The sequence below is a fragment of the Candoia aspera genome, chromosome 6 (assembly GCF_035149785.1).
Source record: "Candoia aspera isolate rCanAsp1 chromosome 6, rCanAsp1.hap2, whole genome shotgun sequence".
Taxonomy (NCBI): Eukaryota; Metazoa; Chordata; class Lepidosauria; order Squamata; family Boidae; genus Candoia; species Candoia aspera.
In genome coordinates this window covers 43,029,011-43,044,295 of record NC_086158.1, presented here as the reverse complement: position 1 = coordinate 43,044,295, position 15,285 = coordinate 43,029,011, and the positions used below count along the sequence as shown (strand labels likewise).

At 41.9% G+C, this 15,285-nt stretch overlaps 1 protein-coding gene across 1 annotated transcript in view; it reads right to left on the bottom strand.

Annotated features, from left to right (window-relative positions):
- The window catches only part of KIF1A (kinesin family member 1A), a 115,264-nt gene extending 103,958 nt beyond the window's left edge, over positions 1–11,306 (bottom strand). The window contains exon 1 of the mRNA XM_063306893.1: positions 11,151–11,306. The gene's annotated coding sequence lies outside the window, so the exon portion shown is untranslated. The remainder of the gene's footprint in view (positions 1–11,150) is intronic.
- Between the last annotated feature and the right edge of the window lie 3,979 nt (positions 11,307–15,285).

Genomic DNA, 15,285 nt, shown 5'->3' with positions numbered 1-15,285 from the left:
GTAAAAATAGATAAACAACATAAACTGTACTAACTTTAATCTTTATTTTATGTGTGCTGCAATTATTTTTATGTCTCTGCATATTTTAAGAATATTGCATTTTTCTGTCAATGTGAAACAAATCTTCAAGGAACTTGTTTATTTATCTTCATTGGTAGCAGATCAGTACCATCTTGTGATTTGTGACATATTTACTTTTATATGGTCCACTGGATCTTTTCCTTGTTCCTTTCATTTCTAGTTGCTGGATCTTCAAAGCAGAACAGCACAGTAATTTATCTTTTTCAGCATAAATTACCCACATTCTAATATTTAAAGCTAAAAGTTAGTTTTATTTTTTAAATAAAGTTTTATTTTGTGTATGCCATGTGAGGTTGGTTCAAGGGGAGAAGGACCAATAGCTTTAATTACTTATTTCAGATGCAATATGGCCTGGAGGTGGTACTACAGCATTTACTTTATTTTCACTTCTGTACAGTAATTGCCAGAGAGTAACACAAGGACTGGAAGCTCTATTTCTCTGACATGCCAGAGTTGGGGGAAAGACAGCAGGTGAGGCTGAAGATAGGTGCTGGAAGTAAGAGCTACCATGTTGCTATTCCAAGAGGGTGAGAACTTCTGGGAGAGGTGTTTTGAGACCTCTACCATTCTACCCTACAGGCATCACCAGACTGATACAAACTGATCCCATTATTGAATTAGTCTAGCCTCAAGATGTTTATCTTAAATGCCCACACATAAGTTAAGACTAAAAGAATGTGCATCACATTCATATGGAAGGCATTGAAAATCTACCATGAGAAAGACAAAACTGCCATCCAAAATACTCATTCAATAGTTGGTTATAAACCACTAAGCAATCTCATCAAAGCCATTAGTGACTAGTACAGGCCATTTCTACATAAGAGTTTGCACCACTTCCAGATCAGCTCTGAACCTGTTTGATCTCTATGTTGGTCTGTTTTTGAGAGATAAGTTGATTTTATTTCTGGTTCTTCTCTGGTATATTTGAAATCAAAGGAAAGCTATTCTTTTCTTTGAATCATTGTGTCTATTTTCCAATTAGTGGAACTTTGTTTTCCCACAAATGAGAACTCTCACTTTACTTTGCCTCCTGGCTTCAAAGCAGCTTTCTTGTTCTCCTACTACAGATTCAGCTTCCTTTTCTTGGAGGTTCCCTGTATTGTTTAGAATTCATCTTACCCTGTCCCTCAATATAGGCACCTTAGCAATATATGATCATGATAAGATCTATTAGGGAAAGCATCAGGTTGCAAAATTGTTGATATTCTAATATTTCACCTTCACAACTTATAGGAGTTTTAAAATGCTACAATAAAATGATATAGCCATCTGGACTTTATTTTTATTTATATTATTAATAATATGTAATTTTATAATGTATTTTATATATTTATTGTTTTATTGAGGATTTTGTTGTAAACTGCCCAGAGTCCCTCCAGTGGGAGGAGATGGGCGGTGACAAATTTGATAGATAAATAAATAAATAGGTTGGTAGCCATGAAATTTTCATGTATAGTAACTTCTCAGTTTTTTTTTCCAAACCACCAGACAAATGCACACATGTACTAAAACATGGTTGGCAGGTACTAGTAGTTTTTTTTCCCATTTGTGTGGAATGGGGCTGAGGGGATTGAGGGTTTTTTGTGGGGGTGGAGCTACTCCAGGACTGGCAAAAGCTTCAGGGGGGTAAGACACTAGTTGGATTACCTACTTGATACTCTCCTATTGGTCAGCTGGAGGATGAGCACTGCTTAGCTCATGGTATTCTCTGCACAGTTTCTATGTTTTAAGGTTGGCAGAAGTAAAGATGATCAAGGTATACTTTAAATTGTTTGGGGAGAGGTTGGGAAATTGAAATAGAAATGGTGGTAGTATAGAAGTGCCTAGACTAAGTACGAGTGGATTTTTAAATTTTTAATCATCAGTTTTGAATAAACAGATTCTTGCAGAAGTAAAATACTAAATTGCTAGATGTTTCAACTATACTAACAAGGATCTCACATTCACTGCCTTCTGGGATATGTTTTCACTTAGTGCTGAAAAATTAAATTACTTTTCAAGGTTGTTGTGGAAGATCAAGTCCTGAAGAATGCACCTATTATTTAGCAATAGGCTACCCAGTATACTGCACCATCCAAACATCACACAATATTTAAAAGAAAAAAACATTAGAGTGGTTATGTCCAAATATGTTGCAATAAAATGAAAATTAATTATGTACCCACATGTCTCTGGCAGATATTAGATACCTGCAAGTGCAGTTTTGGATGAAAAGAGGTATCTTGTTTCCAGATTCCAGGAAATAATAATTCTGGACCTATGAGAAATATGTCCTTTTACTTTCAGAAAGTTTAAGACAAACTGGAAAGGACTGAGAGAAGGGCCACAACCATAATTAAGGAACTAGGTACTAGTCCCATGGAAGAGAGGTTGAAAGAATTGGGATTGTTTAGCCATGAGAAGAGAATTTGGGGCAGGGGGGGCACAGTATGATAACATTCTTCATATCCCTGAAAGAATGTCACAAAGTCATAATTTCAGATGATTCTCCCCTGCAAATGCCATCCAGACCTTTTACCTTTTTTTTTTTTCTTAAATGGGACTCTGACACATAGAAGGGGTATTAGGGAAGGGGGTTGAAGATTTAACTATCCAGCAGGAAATGAAGGGATTAAACATCTCTCTGTCTCCTGCCTGGCAATTTTTCTTTGTGAATGCCCAAAGCTGTACATGTGCATTATTTCACTAAAGGCAGATTTGTGGATACACATTTGATGAAAAAAAGTTGTTGCCCACTAAGGATGGATTTATCTGCTGCAGTTATTTTAATGTAATTTTAGGCTCTGACTCTCTATATGTTTACTTGAGAATAAGTCCAACGAAGTCAATAGGATTTCCTTCTAAATATGCATGTAGGAAGTCATGCACAAATGACTCGTAGGATCATCTGTCTCCAATTATTTCTGCCCATCTCACAAGATCTGACAGGACAGATATGTTCTGGGTCCTTTCTATTAAACAATGCCATCTGATGGGATCCAAAACATATGCCTTCTCTTCCACATGCTCTGTGGAAAGCACACCCCCCAAGATTCAGAAGGCTCCAACCCTGCCAGCCTTTCACAAGGTGTTGGAAACTAGCTGTTCTCTTCACCACTGGGCCAGGAGGTAAGATGAACTCATTTATTGTGGATATATTGTATGAGTTGTAGTGGTAAATCAGAAGTTTGTCAGTGGTGAAAGTAATAGCAGAAAGCTATGCCAGATTCCACAGATATTTACACAGTAAGCCTATGGAATGTATTAATTTCATTGTGTGTCATGTACACCAACAGAAGAAACATAGTCTTGTGGATGTGTGGGTCTTTATAATGTGTGGGTCTTTATAATTTGCAGAAACACAAACTAATGCTTTACATTACATTTACATTATGGGAGACTAAAAGAGGAAAACAGGGTTGGAGGGATATATGAAAATCCAATATAAGGAGAGCAAAAGAAAATAGACTGGAATATCTGTTCCAATCTAGCTACAACCCTGAACAGGAACACTGCACACTACAACATTTTGGGTACCTCCAATTTGCTTGTACAACAAATAGCTGGAACTGTTTTTATGCAAGATGCTTCATTATTGGATGTAATGAATTAATGTGGAAAATGAGTTGGGGCTGATGTCAATGTTTTACCAGGGGTGCACAACATGCTGCCCTCCAGAGGTTGCTGAACTCCAGCTCCAACTCCCAGTTGGCATTGCCTATAATAAAGGATGGCAGGAGAAAGAGTTCAGCAACATATCGAAGCAGACAATTTCTTGGTTCTGCAGGGAACTACTTTTATCTGATCCTTTGTGTTCTGAGCTACCTCACTTTCTCAGTTGCTGCCCACTGAACACAAGACAAATAGGCATCACTGGAGTGGGAGGAGTAACTTCATTCCATTTGCTAAGCAGGAAATAAAAAGCAGAATGAAAATCTTATCCCTTTCAAAACATCCAAAAACATAAAGGGAAAAAGAAACAGACAAGTTAAAAGAGTAATATCTATATGGATCCTACTATTTAACATAATCACACCCATGTTTAAAAGGGACATTCTTCGCTGTCTAACTATATCCCCCAATCCAGCAAAGCTATTACCCCACTAGAAAGTTTTTAGAGTGAGTGAACAATTGTAAAAACCTCTACTGGGGCTTTGAACTGTTAGGAAGATCCCAGATTTGGTGTCTGTGACTTGGAAGAGCTGGCTTCCTTCTGGATTTTCTGGGTCCCCCTGCCAGAAACTTCCATTATTGTTGTTGCTTTAACAACAGCTCTCCAGTCTTTTTTTTTTTTTTACAAAGATAATAGGTAAAGAAAATAGGCAGCACCATACATAAATGCTCACTAAGAATTCAATTTGCAGCTGAATAGGAAATGCAGTACGGTAAACTGACTAATATTTGGCTGCATGATTCAAACATAGAGAGACAGAGAGATAGAGAGATATCCTTTATTTTACTGCATTCAGCATTGTTACTTATTTATTCCTTAGCCTAGACTAAGTTGCTATGGATGAGTGAAGTAAAACTCATAAATGTCTAGACCAGTTTTTCCCAATTGGGTATCCTCCAGAAGTGCCAATCACAACTCCCACCAAATACAGCTGGCTAGGGGATGCTAAGAACTGTAGTCTAGCACATCTGGAGATTACCCATTGTAAAAAACTAAACCAAACTGAAAAGGCAATATTACTTGAATTGAAAAAATACTTTAAGCCTTGAAGTTTAAAGTATCCCAAAAACTAACTAAAGCAGATTCTAATATAAACAACATGATGCACTAGAATAGTTATGTATTTATGTATTTATATTTATCTATCTATTCATATGGCCACCCATCTCACTGTGGTGACTCTGGGCAACTAACAACAGTTAAAAAACACAACATTGAAAATAAAATACATAACTGGCAAGCAAGTTAAAAAACCTATTGAACCATGATTAACACAACCATCTCACACAGTCTAAATGATAGCCTGGAAACACAGCCATGTCTTCAAGGCCAACAGGGCCAGAACCAATCTCTCTGGGGGGATGATGTTCCATAGGGCAGGCACAATGACAGAAAAGGCTCTCTTCCTGGGTCCCACCAGATGACATCCCTATTCTGTTGAATCTAATGGGTCAGGTAGAAATAATTGGGGAGAAGCAATTCCACAAATAACCCAGTTCAATGCCATGAAGGGCTTTATAGGTTACCACCAGCACCTTGAACTGCACCCAGAAGTATACTACCAGCCAATGCAGTTCACAGAGCAAAGCTATAACATGCTCTCATCAAAAGTGCCCATGCCGCAATATTTTAAACCAGCTGCAGCTTCTGGATGATCTTCAAGGACAGCCCCATGTACAGCACATTGCAATGGTCCACTTGGGAGGTGACTAAGACTTGAGTGACTGTAAAAAGAGCTCCTGGTCCAAGAAAGAGCATAACTGGCACACAATATGAAACTGTGCAAAAAGCCCTCCTAGTCATGGCTACCACATGTTCCTTGCACACCCCCAAACTGTGCACCAGTTTTGATTGGGATAATGCCCAATGCACTCCCCATCCAGAACAAGATATAGGAAGTTCCCGGAACCACACTGCCACTGCCCCAACAGAAAAACCAATCTGGCCCTAAAACCCAGAGCCAATCAGTTTTACTAGGTTGAGCTGAAGCCAGTTCTTCTCCATTCAACCGCCCTACAGCCTCCAGACACTGAGATAGCCTCCATCTCTTGGTCAGCCCAGGACAAAGATGTAAAAGCTGGGTATCATCAGCCCACTGGCAAATGACCTCACCCAGTGGTTTCATGTAGATGTTAAACAGGAGTGGGGATAGTGTTGAGCCCTGAGGCACCCTGAAAAGCAGGGGCTGTGGGCTAGACCTCTTTCCCTGCCATCAACACAGTCTGGAATTGGCCTTGGAGGAAGAAAGAAAGCCAGTGAAACACAGTGCTGCCCCCTCCTAACCCCAAAGCCTGTCCAGAAGAATATCGTGATTGCTGCTGAGAGGTCAAGGAGGGCCAAGATGGATGCACCACCACCACCTCACTTCCACCAGAGAATATCCACAAGTGTGATCAATGCTGTTTTGGTCCCATACTCAGGTCTGAAAGCTGACTGAAAGAGATCCAGATAATCTACTTCCTTCAGCATTCTCTGAAAATGCCTCATGACCACCTTCTCAACAACCTTCCCTAAAAAAGGAAGGTTGGAGACTAGATGACAACTGTCAGCCTGATTCATTCTATCAATGTCTTCTTGAGGAAGGGGAGCATCACCACTTCCTTAATTAATGGTGGGACCATCCCCACTCTCAAAGAAGAATTAACCACCAAAACCCAACCATATGCCACCTCCTGGGAAGCCTTAGTGAGCCAGAAGTGACATGGTCTAATATATAGGTGGCTGAGCTTATAGTTCCAAGAACCCTGTCGACTTCATCAGACTAACAGGTTCAAATTTCTCCCAGATAACCAAGCTAGACTGAGCCTCTGTCACTTCCATGGGACCTACCTCAAGGCTACAGTCCAACATGGAGCAAATCCAAGCAACTTTATCCAACAGATGCCTAGCAAATTGCTCACAGCAACCTTGCAGGTGAACCTCCGAACCAGCCCACCCCAGTGGGGCCTGGGTTACCTTGAACAAGGCCACCAGTCAGCTAACCATGGACACAGTAAGGGTGGAGAAATATTGACATTTCACTGCCCTTACTGCCATGGTGCTCTTGGCATTTCTTCTCCCATTTCATCTCCTTCAGTTCCTCTGTAAACCAAGGAGAGCTTTGGGATACCTGGGAGGAGGGAGGCTGCCTCCTAAGCTGCCTCAGACTCTGCCCCCAGATAAAGCAGGTTAAAACCCTCCAGTACCATAAGCCTGGGGAACTCCACCATTAGCCCAGCCACAGAGTCCAGGAGCTTCCGCAGAGAGGTAGCTATGCAGCAGGGAGACTGATACAACAGCTACTGTCCCAACTAACACTTACAGATTTTATTAATTTGAATGACTCAGAGGGCATTCCAGTTCAGTTTCCCAATAGTTGAGTGATTTTTCCAACTATTTCCAACAGATGATATTTCCAGTCTAATCAAAATCTCAGGAGGAAATATCATAATTTATTTTGATCATTTCTTCCACTGCCCAATTATTCTTAGTCTCTATGCTTTTGTTTCCTCTCATACATTCTTAAGTGTAACATGCTGCAGTTTTTATTCATACATGGTTGTATTGTTATTCCCCTTTATCTTAATGATACCCTTATAAATATTTGAAAATTGAAATAGTTGTTCTCCTTCTCCTTCTTTGAAATGTCTCTAGTTTGTTTGCTCTACATACAAAATGCTATTATCAGAAACTGGACATAACTTTCTAGCTGAGATGAAATCTGTGCGGAGCTGTACAGCTAATTCCTTTGTTCGACATAGTATTTGCCTTTTCTGCAGCCAATTCACTCTACAGATTAGTTCAGATTGTGATTCATTTTTACGCACACAGTTTTTATGCCACACAGAATTAGAAGTAGGGGAAGCAGCCTTAGCTTAACAGCAGAGCACATGCTTTATATATATAATACCTGAAGTTAATTCTCAGGCATTCCCAGGAACAGTTTTTTCAGGCTGGTCACAGTACATAATGCTAGCTTAGGTGAACCAACAATCTGACTCAATATAATGCAGGACCTTACATTTCCACTGCTTCTCTAACATTAACTTTCTATCACAGTATTTATGGATCAAATTTCTGCAAGGAATACATGTAGTGAGACAATATCTATGAACAGAATTTAAATTATTTGCATGGTAAGGTCAAAGGATGTTTGTCTTTCTACAGTGTGGTCAAAAGCTAATACAATAAAAAGAAAATATAATAACAGCTACGGACCTGAGACCTGGAACTGCTGCCATCCATACAACTTTTCTTCTCAGAATGCAATTAGCTGACGATTGCATTAACTAGTTGTATTTAACCCTAACCCTATTAACTCCCCCCTCCTTTGCAATAGTTTATCAGTGACCCTAGTCCCACTCACCTGAAGAGCATGTAAAACTCAGAATGTGTAAACCACTAAGCTTAGTCTAGTTAGGGACATGAAGAGACACATTAAAAGAAATCCAGGAAGTAACTGCTGCTAACTAGAACTATACCTCTACAATTCAGTTTTAGATGGAAATTTACACACTTTGAATTTCTGATAATTAAAAACCTCCTTGAATTAATTTCCTTGCATTATGTGTTAGACTGGCAGCTTCATTAATATTAAGATAAAATATTGTATAGCTAGAATGTAACCTTGTCAAAAGGCTATTGTGGATGAGCCCGTACTTGCATCTCTCAGAAGACTCAAAGGTAAAGGTAAAGGTTTCCCTTGACGTAAAGTCCAGTCGTGTCCGACTCTAGGGGGCGGTGCTCATCTCCGTTTCAAAGCCTTGGAGCCGGCGTTGTCCATAGGACACTTCCAGGTCATGTGGCCAGCATGACTCATGGAACGTCGTTACCTTCCCGCCGAAGCGGTACCAATTAATCTACTCACATTTGCATGTTTTCGAACTGCTTGGTGTGCAGGAGCTGGGACGAGCAACGGGAGCTCACCCCGCCGCGCGGTTTCGAACCGCCGACCTTCCGATCGACAGCTCAGCGGTTTAACCCGCAGCGCCACCGCGTCCCCACTCAGAAGACTCAAAGCTTGTGCTGAAAAAATGAATAATATGGTCACTATTTCAGTGGCAGTTTTTAAAAGGTGAAGCAAAAGAAAAATTGAGACAAAAAGAGCAATTAGAGGATTGCATTCTACAAAGTGATTATCTGCTTTATGTAAGATTCAGGTGAAATACAGTCCTTTGCTCATTATACTGCATGAGGCTTACAACCCTAAATTGACCTTCCCTTCTCCTGACCCTGAGAAAAGCAGGCAGTCATTAATCACCCAAAGGGTACCACTAGCTTTGACAGCAGATCCACAATGCTGAAGGTACTGTTGGCAAATGTCTGCCCAACTCAAGAACTATAGCATGCACAAATTAGTTTAGAAAATTATCATATTTACTTCCACTTGTATTTCCATCTAACATCTCTAGAAAACAAAGCTTACCCTTTCTTCATATTTCCAATTCCAATTCTTCTACCATGCTTCAAGGTGGAAAAAGTAGACATATGTTACTCAAGTCCTTGCACACTAGCACAAGTCAATATATTCAGCCATGTTTCTGCAGCCAAGCTGTTCCTAAAATGGCCTTGTATTACTTCTAAGGAGACCATGTAAACTGCCCCTACATTTGTCCTTCCAGAAATATAATCCCTGTCACATATCTCATGCCTAGAAGATTCCAAAATTATTGAGGAGGTTGCATAATTTCTTCCTGAAAGCAAGATTTCCATTCCCTCATCAAAATTTCCACTCTCTGGAACTATCAGACAATTGATATAGTATCCTATGATGCTTAAACTAGGTGCTATGTCTAATCATAGTACAAATGCTTATACTTTAGATTTATTCCCTTCTCCCTCAGAAACTCCCAAATTCAACCAATTTACACCATTATGTATATATATTATGTTTATATATAAAACTTCTTAACAGTTAGTTTCAGTATGCCACCAGATATTTTTCTTTAAGACAGAAGACCATAGTTTTCATATTGTATAACTAAACATTCCCTCAGAAGAAGTAGCATCCTGAGGTGCTGTAATACCAGCATATAATCCAGTGGTGATACTGTTGCTACAGCAGTGTGGGCTCTAATTCATGTAAAATGGCTGACGCGACATCCCATCAGATTCTTCACTCACACCAGACCTCTTTTTTTAAAAAGGTTCTGAAGACCTTTCCCCTTCCTCAGCTGTGACAGACGACAGAGCACTCACCTTTGTTTAACTACTATTAGAATTGCTCCAACATAATCTTATAAAATAGCATTTTTAAAAGATATACATTATGTCACAGGTTCCTCTAAAATGCCTTTGAAGATTTTGTAGTGCCCCCAGAACACCCATAAAGAAAATGATGCTATAAATAACTAGTCTTTTCCATAAGCAGGTATGAATGAAACCAATATGTTATCCACAGGCAGACATTTTGAATATTAACCCCCTTCTTTTTCAAAAGGTGTTTCAGTAAAAAGTGTGTTTGGGTCAAACCCTGGAATTAAGTTAATTATGGTGATTATTGCAGCTCAGAATATGCATTTAATGGACTGGTGGGTCCTTGCCCAGTCCTCATGACTCTGCATTCTCTTTATGGCCTTCAGTCACAGCCGTTGGTGCAGGACATGAGGGGTGGGGTGGTGTTTATTACCAAGGCATCCCTTTTTCCAGGCTGGGTGTATGTCAGAAGCTCACCTAATGATTAATGTGCCACTAACAGTAAGAGTGTCTCAGAAGAGCAAAAGCCCAGGACCTGCCCAGAGAGAAAGGGTGTCTCCCTCTTTCTGATGGATCAAGAAAAATAACGATTGATGAAAGCAAACAGGAGGCTGGATTATATCAAAGGCCTTATAACTGGGTGTTTTGCCTCTCCAATAAAGGAAAAGCCCCAAGCAAGGAGATCAGCCTCGGTATCTGAATACTACACGGTCCACAAGCAATTTCTTTTGCTAAGGGCGAGCACCCAACTGTTTTCCACTATAACGCCTTTTTTCCTGCTACCATTACTGGCCATGACATCACTCATACACATACATGGACGCACACACCCGAATGCTCTGCCTTCTGATTGGGGAAAAAATAAAAAATCCGGCACTGTGTTGCCTTTTAATTCTTCCTAGAAACGGAGGCTAGGTGCAGGGCTTGATGACTAGACAAGCACACATACACACCATTGTTTCCCGACCTCAGTGAATTCAAAGCGGCATCGCCCGGAGCTTGGTCGATTCCATTGTCTTTTCTTGAAACCCAGCCAGCGCCGGGGGAGAGCGATGCGCAACTAGACACTGCATACGCCTGGACACTGCAGAACGCCTAAGATCCGCGAGAGACGCGGCTCCCGAGGTCGCCACCCGCCCCCCCCCCCCCCGCAGATCTGATCCCCTGGGAGCCAGCGCTGCGAAAGAGCAGGGCGGTAGCTCAGGAATCCTACGGGACAAATGGAAGGGTTGCGGCTTACCTCAAAGGCTTCCCGCAGTCCGCTCTTGACGGGGAGAGGCTGGGGCTGGCACTACCATTGGCAAAGCTGCGGCTATACCGGCTGGCAGAGATGAGGGGCGTCTCGCGGTCTTCTCTGGCTTGTGGTGCTGATGCTGCGCTCTCTGGGGATGCGCGATTCCTGCAGGTTCACTGAGCGCCCCGCCGACTAGCCCTGCCCGCCGTTTGATTGGCTGAGCGACCAGAACAGCCTGTTGACCGCAGCCACCAGGAGGAGGAGCTTGGCTTGGGTTCGGGCGGCCCCCTTGCTGCAGAACTGCGTCGTGTTGCCCCAAGGGAGAGCCGGGCAGAGTGGCGAGGGAGGGGGAAGAGACCCTTTTCTACGCCCCCGGCAGGGTACAAGTGCTCCCTGCCTCTCCTCCCGCTTGAATCCTCAAAGCGTTAAGGGAATCTGTTCAAAGCCAACCACGTCGTCTCTGTTCTTACTTTCTCCACAGGCACAGAAGAGATCTGAGTCATTCCCGGCTGTTGCTTTACCTGGGCAAAGGCCACACCAAAATGTTTGTGGTGCTTGAAAATCCAAAATACACCCCACATCACCTTTAAACGTGCACAGGCTACATCTCTTCATAATTGTCTGTTATAGTCATTTTTGTTCCAGTGCCTCTGGAGGCCATCAGGATGGGGAAGATTAGTGTACTTCATCTTCAGGGAATCTAGGTTTTTTGTAAGCTCATATTTTGAATGCAGCATTGACTTATATATTCAGTTCTGTATAGTTTATTTCTGAAAGTAGAATTCAAGGCAGGAAGTGTAACTTCCAGTTTATATACCTCTCTTACCAAAGGAAAAGCTTGGCAGAACCACTTGAGGTTAATCACCTCTGTATCTAACAACGTCATGCAGGGCCGCAACTAGGGTCTGTGTCACCCGGGGCAAACATGGATTCCACGCCCATTTTGGTGCCCCCCTAGCATTCATTTTGGCGCCCCCCCCCAGCACGGTGCCTGGGGCACATGCCCCGCTTGCCCCCCCCTAGTTGCAGCCCTGATGTCATGTCCATCTTGACAAAACAGCAGTTCATTGAAGAAAACCAGTAACCCCAAAATCAGTAGCCTATGTCTTCATCCTGAAGAAAAAAACCACAGAAAGAACAATGTAATATACAGTAGTGAGTCATTTTGCTCACTGTTCCAGGCTGGGTTAAAATAGGGTTGGGCAATTTAACATTCAGGCATCATACGGTTTAATTGTTTCAACAAAGCCTATTATATGAGCAGAAAAATTATGTGTTGTGACACAGGTTTCAGGTATACTGAGTATATAAACCCAGCCAGTAAGTAGCAATCTTTCTCCTACACAGCAGGAGAAACAATGGAGAGGACCTTCTGGGCAAGAAACCCTTGGAATGTCCTTCTCTACCCCCATCTCTGAGTTTGGCTCTTTTTGGTGGAGAAAAACAGGGCAAGGCTGTTCCCACCCTTTGCTTGGGTTCACACAACATGCTTAAATGAATTAGTCCCATTTGCTGGCATATAGTACATTGAATCTTGACACTAACCAAATGGGCTACATTTTAAAACACCCCCCCTCACCCCATGGGAATCTGTATTCACACTAACCAGGTTTAGAGTGTTGGCAAAAACAGCTGCTAGGTCTTTAACTCAGTTAAGCATTTTTGTGACTCAGCTAATCTTCTCACGGCATTGGCAAGACCCACTGGAGGCAGAGCAGGGACAGCAATTGGTAATACAACCTGAATCTAATTGTCTAAGGGGGACAGTCAAATCCAACTAAATACTATTAGGTTGCAGGAAAAAGATGCTATATAGCAGTAATTAAATGTACACATCATGCCTCATGACCCTTGCCTATAAAATTGAAAACAAGTCCTGATGACCCCCAGTCTGCCCATGTTGGTCCAGAAACTGAGATTGGAACTGAGCCCCTTTAGGGGGGGTCCCTTAATCAATTATAATTGGTTATTTAGGAAGACTTAAACAGCATAGAGACCCATCACAGAGCACACATCATCTCCTCCCTTCTCTCATCTGTCCTCTGAGAGAGGTAGTGATGGGTTTTGGGTCCAGCTAGCCCACACCTATCAAAGAATGAGGGAGGGAGCAGTTAGAAATGGTGTTCTTGCTTTTCTAAGAAGCAACAGAATTTGCCTGGTTACTACCTCTCTTGCTCATTTTCACAGTATACAAAGGCTAGGCTCATACATCTCTCTTAACATCATTATTTCTTTGGTTTTGGCCCAGCCTCAAGATTATGCTGAGCCACTGTAATTTATAAATCATGGTTTACAGCAGGAGTGGCCTCACAGCTCCACTTTTGTGTCTCCGTCCTAGATCAAACCCAGGTCATGATGCTAGAATTCAGTAGCAAAAGCTTCAATAAAGTCCAAGGCACCTATTTTGTATTTCACTCCTCTCTAAATCTGAAAAATATAAAAATCCTGCTTCCTACCAGTGATGTCAACATGTTTCGGAATATGCCCCTTCAGAGTCTATAAAAATGAAAGTGAAAATCATACACATTTTTGGTTTATGGTTTAGTATCCTTTGAATTATTCAAGAAACCTTGGTTAAACCAGACAAGTCTTAGTATGATGTTTCATCCAGCCAGTGATAGAGAGCATACAGTAGGTGCAGGTCACGTTCACTTTTTATTTCCTCTTTTCTTGTAAGTAGCTCTGCTAAGCCCAATTCCTTTTGTTGCATTGTTTAAAGATTCAGAATGAGATGAATAAAGTGGTCATTTCCTTTCTTGGCCAGTGATCTCACCACTGTATGCCAGCAGCAGGCAATGAAGCTAGGCAGGATTTGTGCTGTCTGCAACAGCCACAATACTCCTCCACCATGTCTCATTTTCTTTTCTTTTTTTGTACAACCCAGTGCAGGAAAAAAATCTGCAGGGGTGTGCTTGGGGTCAGCAACACTGCAAACAGGTTTGGGAGTGAGCTCACTTGCCACCCAATTCTGCTCATTATTCACCTTTGTGTAGTCGTTGTGGGGAGGGGAGAAAAGACAGATAATAAAAATGTGACTTCAGTGGCACTGACTTTTCAGCACTTCAGCTCCTACTGACCACATGGGGTCCATATAGATAGAGAGTTAAAGAGAGGAACTCTGTGTTCCTTCTTTGTCTCTCATTCTGTCTTTCTCTATGAGACTGCTAATCTCAGGGTTTTATTTCTGCCTTTGTTTCCAAGGCATGAATGCACAGAGGAACTTTTGTGTGTGTGTGTGTGAGAGAGAGAGAGAGAGTGCACAAGCACGCTTGCTGACTCTCATGTCCCCCTCCCCTCTAATGTACTTCCTTAAATAAACCTTTCTGTTAAAGTCATAAACCTGCTTCACTAATTGTTGCTGACTGGATTTCCAGGGGAAGGTGACGACTGGGGAAGGCAATGGCAAACCACCCCGCTATAGTCTGCCAAGAAAACGTCGCAAAAGCGGCGTCCCCCCAAAGGGTCAGACATGACTTCGTGTTCGCACAGGGGACCTTTCACCTTTCACCTCAGATTTCCACACTCAGAAATATTCACCTATTCAGACACCACAAACATGTACTTTTTCCAGCGCTAGGATGAGAAACAAAATAGCAGCAGTACCTTGAAAGCTCTCGTTTTCTCAGGACCTCTCTAGGACTTATCCTGGTCTGTGAAGACATAATCCCTTGGTTTGCAGTTCCCAAACATACTATGCAGACATGAGGATACACAGGGTGAGCAACTAACCTTACATGCATCATGTTATCATTGCACAAATGGCATAAAGATGTGTTGGACATCATTTGCATCATGACTGACAAATTCCATAATCTGTGTAATTTGCATGATGAAGTTGTAGAGTAAGTTACTTCACTGACTGGGTCTGCATAGGGTTAAATCTGGCAATCTGGTTGATGGGGTCAGTTGTCCCCTGTTTCTGATTACCTCTTCCATCAGTTAAGAAGGACATGGGAACTGACTGGACCAATGAGTAAAATGACACCACACCCCACTTTTACCAGGATTGCCCTAATTTTGGAGGAAGCATCCTGAATTCCAGACATATCCCCCCTAAACCAGGAAAATATCCCAGTTTTCAGGAGCTCATCTCAGCTAGGCAGCAGCAACACAAACAGCAGCAGAGCAGGAAATAACTTCC